At 39.6% G+C, this 7,133-nt stretch overlaps 1 pseudogene; it reads left to right on the forward strand.

Annotated features, from left to right (window-relative positions):
• LOC147582588 (uncharacterized) lies at positions 1–3,865 on the forward strand (annotated as a pseudogene).
• The last annotated feature ends 3,268 nt before the right edge of the window (positions 3,866–7,133 follow it).

The following is a 7,133-nucleotide window of genomic DNA, read 5'->3' on the forward strand; positions in this document are numbered from 1 at the left end:
ATGGAGTGAGCAAGAATGCTGAGCAGGGGAAAGCATGGCGTTCCCACAATTTCTGAAAATAGTTCTCAGTGAGGGATTCTAGTGGAAAGGGGGTACTTCCAGAGAAAGAGAGAAAATTTCCATAGCTGATCCAAAACCTAACTTTCAAAATTGATCTTCTCCCCATTTCCATGTGTTTCCTTGGTGTGTCTAGACAGCCTGAGAAGTAATTCCTTTTTTTATGACCATAGACATCTCAGGCCACCCGTGGTTGCTACCACTTCATGCTCAAATGGACTAATGCTGATGATATGCACACAAACAAACTTGTGATGATCAGGCTTCCCGTGTGGCTTGCCTACTGGGAGAGAATTCAACAGCAGGCCTGAAATCATTTTCTGGCCTGCTTGACTGTAAATGTAAGAGCTGGCCTTCTGGTTGCATACTTTCATGACTTGGGAGCTTTCCCAGGGAGAACGAACAACCCCAGTTCTTGTCAGATTTCAGGAGTCATGCATGTTTCTCTTTCCATTTACAATTCTTGAGGATCAATTTAATTTGAGTCCTTCCTTAGAAGGCTAAGAGTTTAGGGTCAGACTTTATAGACACAGCTGCTCCGGGTCAACTCCTATACCTGGTAACACTGACGGTAGGGGGATAACTTTTTGTGGGGTGGGAAAGTATCTTAAAAGGTGTCTATTTTACCCAATATCCCTCTTTCCTATGCTTATAAACGTTTCTTTTTCAAAAGAAGTATATGAAAATACTGTTTTAATAACCTAAAGGGAGAAATGGGCCTGAAATATTTCTTAAAAAGGATTATTAAAAAAATTCAGTGGCTCATGATACCTTTTACTCTGAAATATTTGTGCAATGAATAGGTTATGATTGTTAATATAACATTTTATTATAATCCTATATTCATGTAAATGCTTCTTCAGCTTCAAAGTAAATTTTTTGAGGGCAGGATTGTGCCTTAATAATCTCTGTTTTAGTTTCTGCACACGGAAAGCTCAACTAAGTTTGCTAAGTTTGTTATTCTAGGTAAGTGCTGCCCAACAGAACTCTCCGTGAAGATGGAAATACCCTTTATCTATGCTGCCTGCTACAGTAGACACCAAACATTGTTGGCTGCTGAATATTTGGACAATGGCTGCTGTGATTACAGAACCAAGCTTTTTATTTTATTTATTCTTAATTAATGTGAATATAAATTGAAATGGCCACATATAAACAAGGAGGAAACCAAGTATTACCTGTAATTGCAGCTACCGTATCAGATGTGATCTCCTTGCTTGAGCAAATTAACGCATCGCCTGGTACCTGGTATGCAGCTATTGACCATGCTGATGCTTTTTTCTCCATACCTGTCCTTGGAGACCACCAGAAGTGTTTGCTTTCACCTGGAGTCTAGAGCAAGAGAAGGCTCCGCAATAGGTTGAGGTTAACTTCCAGTTGCTCTGCCCCTTGGGCCATCTGATCCAGCCGATCCACTGGTGCTGGATGTGTCAGTGGCAGAAAAGGGTACATTTGGAGTCTTTGGCAGTCTCTATAGGTGAATTGAAGAGTGGCCCGTTAGGATCTAGGGGCAAAGTCCTGTCACTTTCTGCACATAATTACTTTTCTTTTGAGAAAAAAGCTCTTGGCCTGCTGCTGGGCCTTAGCAGAGACTGAACGCTTAACCCTGGGTCCCCAAGTTACCATGTGGCCTGAGCTGCCCAATAGGAAGTGGGTGTTACCTGAACCACAAAACTATAACGTTGGGTGGGCACCGCAGCACTCCATCATCAAACAGACGTGGTATATACATGATCAAGCCCAAGTAGGTCCTAAGGCCCAAGTAAGTTACATGAAGAAGTGGCCCAAATGCCCATGATACCCACTCTTGCCTTTCCTCACACACTGCCTTCTTTTTCCCAGCCTGTGTCTATGATCTCATGGGGAGTTCCTTATGATCAGTTAACAAAGACAAGATTACTCAGACCTGGTTTATGGGTGGCTCTGCCTGATATACAGGCACTGTTTAAAAATGGACAGCTGGGGCGCCTGCGTGGCGCAGTCGGTTAAGCGTCCGACTTCAGCCAGGTCACGATCTCGCGGTCCGTGAGTTCGAGCCCCGCGTCGGGCTCTGGGCTGATGGCTCGGAGCCTGGAGCCTGTTTCTGATTCTGTGTCTCCCTCTCTCTCAGCCCCTCCCCCGTTCATGCTCTGTCTCTCTCTGTCCCAAAAAAATAAATAAACGTTAAAAAAAATAATAAAAATAAAAATAAAAATGGACAGCTACTTCAGCCCCTTTCTGGGGTCTCCCAATAGGACAGTGGTGAAGGAAAATCCTCTCTGTGTGCAGAACTTTGAGCAGTGCACCTGGTGGTTCACTGTGCTTGGAAGAAATGGCCGGGCATGTGATTATATACTGATGCATGGGCTGTGGCCAATGGTTTGACTGATGGTCAGGGACTTAAAAGGAACATGATTTAAACATTGATTACAAAGAAATTTGGGGATGACGTATATGGATAGACCTCTCTGAATGGGGAAAAAAAATGACAATATTTGTGTCACGTGAGAATGCTCACCAAAAGGTGACTTCAACAGACAAGGATGTTAATAATGGGATGGACAGGATGACCCATTCTGTGGCTAATATTCAGCCCCTTTCCCCAGCTACCCCTGTTATTGCTCGATGGACACAAGAACAAAGTGGCCATGGTAGTAGAGTGGAGGTTATAAATGGGATCAGCAACATGGACTTCCGTTCACCAAGTCCAACCTGGCTATGGCCACTGCCCAGTGCCCTGTCTGCCAGCAGCAGAGACAAGTGAGTCCCAGATATGGCGACATTTCCCAGAGTGACTAGCCAACTACCTGATTACATTGGACTACTTCCATCATGGAAGGGGCAGCACATTGTTCTTACTAGAACTGACATTTACTATGGGTATGGATTTTTCTTTCCCATGTGCAGTGCTTCTGCCAAAACTATTATCTGTGGACTTACAGAATACCCTATCCATCATCATGCTTTTCCACATGGCATCACTTCTGATCAAGAACATCATTGCACAGCAAATGAAGTGTGGTGATGGTCCCATGCTCATGAAATTCACTGGTCTCACCATGCTTGTCACCATCCTGAAACAGCTGGATAGATAGAATGGTGGAATGGCCTTTGGAAAATTTGTTTACAGCATCAGCTATGTGGAAATTCCTTGCAAAGCTAGGACGAGGTTCTCTCAGAAGCTATGTGTGTTCTAAATCAGCATCTAATAGAGGGTGTTGTTTCTTCCATAGCCAGGCCTCCTGGATCCAGGAATCAAGGGGTGGAAATGGGAGCAGTATCACTCACTGTTACTTTTATTGACCCACTAACAACTTATTTGTCTCCTATCCCTGTGATCTTATGTTCTGCTGGCCTAGAGGACTTCTTTCTAAAGGGAGGAATGTTTCCTCCAGGAGACACAGTAATGATTACATTGAACTAGAAGTTAAGACTGCTACCCAGCCATTTGGAAACCCTCATACCTCTGAATTAACAGAGAAATAAGGGAGCTGGCTGTGGTGACTGAGTGTATTTGGGAAATTGGACTGCTATGCCACAATCAAGGTAAGGAAGAATATGTCTGGAATATAGGAGATCCTTTAGGCGTCTCTAAGTATCACCGTGCTCTGCAATTAAAGTTATGGACAACTACAACAACACAATTCAGGCAGGACTAATATTGGCCCAGACTCTTCAAGGATGAAAGTTTGGGTCATCCCACCATGTAAAGAACCACAACTGGCGGAAGTTCTTGATGAAGGTAAAGAGAATACCGAATGAGTAGTAAGATGGTAATTATAAATACCAACTAAGACCATGTGACCAGTTACAGAAAGGAGAGATGTAATTGTCACGAGTTTCTTACTTCTTATTTTGTTATAAATGTGTGTTTGTGTGAGTGTGTGTGTCCAACAAGTACCTTTGGTTTCTTCCTTCTCTTACTCCTTTATTATATAACCACGTTATATTGATTTTATATCATGTTATTGAAGTATTATTAACTTCGTATCATAGTGTTTAAGTTATAGCATATCAGAGAGAAGAGTAAACATCACTCAAGAACTTTGTGTCCTCTCTGGGGAAAGAATTTAGTGAGTTTTTGGTTGTTGCAGGAAAGTCAAGTGGAAGTACGACCTTGTTAGTGTCTCTCTTTGGAGACTAACAATGGTATAAGGAGAACCAAATTGACAGGGGGTTAGCTTGTGTTGGTTAATTTTATGTGTCAACTTGGAGGGTGTTTTGGATGAGATTAACTTTTAAATCAGTGAACTTTGGATAAGCAGATTGCTCCCCATAATGTGGATGGGCCTCATCCAATCAGCTGAAGGCCTGAATAGACAAAAAGAACTGCCTCTTCAAGCAAGGGGAAATTCTCCATCAGAAGACCTTTTGACTGGAACTGTACCACCTTGGGTCTCCAGCCTGCTGACCCATACTGCAGATTTTGCACTCACCTATCTCCATAAATGTGTGACCCAATTCCTTATTACACACACACACACACACACACACACACACACACACACATTATACACACACACACACACACACACACACACACCTTATTGATTTTGTTTCTTTGGAGAATCCTGGTGTGACAAATACAGGTGATTCCAATGGTGGAAAACGATTGAAAATCAATAGTCAAAACCAATTATGGTTATTCTATTCCTCTTAGCACAGATTGCTGTAAGAATGCAAATGTGTTTCTGCCTATTGCTACAACAATCACTTGTAAGAGGAATGGAATAACAGTAATTTTAAAATGCAGAATCATAAAATTTCTCAAGGATAACACTGCAGAAATTCTAGATGGCTTTGGGTTTGATAATCTACTTTGTACATACAACACCAAAAGCATGATCTATGAAAGAAAAAAAAATAATGAGTTGGACTACATTAAAATGAAAACCTTTAGCTCTGTGAAAGATACTGCAGAGAGAGGGGTGCCTGGGAGGCTTAGTCAGTTAAGTGTCCAACTCTTGGTTTGGGCTCAGGTTATGATCTCACAGTTCGTGAGATCAAGCCCCACATCAGGCTCTGTACTGACAGCACAGAGACTGCTTGAGATTTCTCTCTCTCTCTCTCTGTCTCTCTCTCTGCTCCTCCCTGCCCCCTTCCTCTCAAAATAAATAAAGAAACATGAAAAGAAAGATACTGCAAAGAGAATATAAAGTTATCCACTACCTAAGAGGAAGTCTCTGCAAAAACATGTCTGATAAAGGATTGGTATCTAAAATATTAAAAAACCTTTAAAGATTCAATAATAAGACAACAGAGAATCCAATTAAAAAATGGGTCAAAGGTTTGAACAGAATTCATCATTGTGGTAGTGGGATGTGGAGGAGGGAGGGGTTCTCATCTCTAAAAAGGTTTTCTTCTTTATTAAAAAGTGATGCAAATAAGGACCATTTTTTCCCCAGGCCTTGGATGTTGCCATATGAAGATGAGATGCTCAGACCTTCTCCAGCTGCCCTGCAGCCATGAGGAGACAAAGTGTTTTTAATTTTAAATTCCAATCATTTATTGTTTGTATATAAGCAATTGACTTTTGTATATTAACTTTATATCCTGAAATTTCACTATACTAACTTATTCGTTCCAAGAATTTTTTTGTTGGTGGTGGTTCTCGGGGATTTTCTACAAAAACAATCATGTTATCTCTGAACGAAGCTTAATTCTTCTCAATTTATATATTTTTTTCTTTTCTTATCTGATTGCATTAGCTAGGACTTTCAATAGGAAGTGGTAGAAGGGGATATCCTTGCCTTATTCTTGATCTTTGGGAGAAAGTTTATCACCACTAAATTGCTACCAGTACACTTTTCATTGATATACCTTGTCAAATTGTGAAAATTCACTTCTATTCCTGGTTTGCTGAGGGTTTTTATCATAAATGTGTGCTGGATTTTGTCGAATGTTTTTCTATTTGTATAATTATGTTTTTTCTCTTTTAATGTATTTATATGATAGATTACATTAATTGATTTTTAAGTGCCAAGCCAGCTTCCATACCTGGAATAAATTATGTTTATGGGGCATAATTGGTTTTATACATTGTTGACTTCAATTTTCTCATGTTTCATTTCTCATGTTTCATTGAGGATTTTTGCATCCATGTTCATGATCTGTAGTTTTCCTCTCTTGTAACTTCTTTGTCTGGTTTTGGTATGAGGATAATGATGGTCACATAGAATGAGTTAGGAAGATTTCTCTCTCTAATTATGGGCAACAGATTGATATCATTTTCTTTCCTTAATGTTTCCTAGAATTCATCAGTGAACCCATCTTGGCCCGGCATTTGCTGTTATTAATTATTGATTTAATTTCTTTAACAGATACAGGCCTCTTTAGATGATTTATTTTCCCTTGGATTCATTTGGTATATTTTGTCTTTCAAAGAATTGCTTCTTTTCTTCTGTCTTACACTGTTTTCCTGCCCTGTCTGGTTTTTAAATGAGCATTTTATTTGACTCCATATTCTCTGTTCTCTTTGCATTTCAATTATAGTTCTTTTTTTAAATTGTTAGTGGTTGTCTAGAGTGGGCTATATACATTTACAACTAAATCCACTTTCAAATAACAATATACCACTTCGCAGTTAGGGCACGTACTTTATTACTGACTCTTCTCAATTGCTGTCTCCTATCCTGTATGACAATTGTGTCATTCATTTCATTCATCTATAACCTATAATCACTTGGTACATTGTTGCTATTATTATTTTGAACAAATCACTACACTTGTTAGATTAATCAAAGCCAAGAAAAATAGAAGCCTTCATTTAATCCTTCTCTAATTCTCTTTCTGTATATATGTATATCTAAGTTTCTGACCCTTATAATTTTCCTTCTCTCTGAAGAACTTTAACTTTTCTTGCAAGTGGGCTCTACTGATGGCAAATTTCTTCTATTTTTATTTGTTTGTGAAAGTCTTTATTTTTCTTTTATTTTTGAAGGATGATATTTTTGAAGACACAACTCTGAGTTGACGGAGTTTTATTCCAACACCTTGAATATTTAACTTCTGTCTCTTCTTGCTTGCATGGTTTCTGAATGAAGTCTAATGTAATTCTCATCTTTGTTTCTTTAGAGTTTGGAATTATCCCCCCCTCT

This window comes from Puma concolor, chromosome A3 (assembly GCF_028749965.1).
Source record: "Puma concolor isolate L17-30 chromosome A3, mPumCon1.1.hap2, whole genome shotgun sequence".
Classification (NCBI taxonomy): Eukaryota; Metazoa; Chordata; class Mammalia; order Carnivora; family Felidae; genus Puma; species Puma concolor.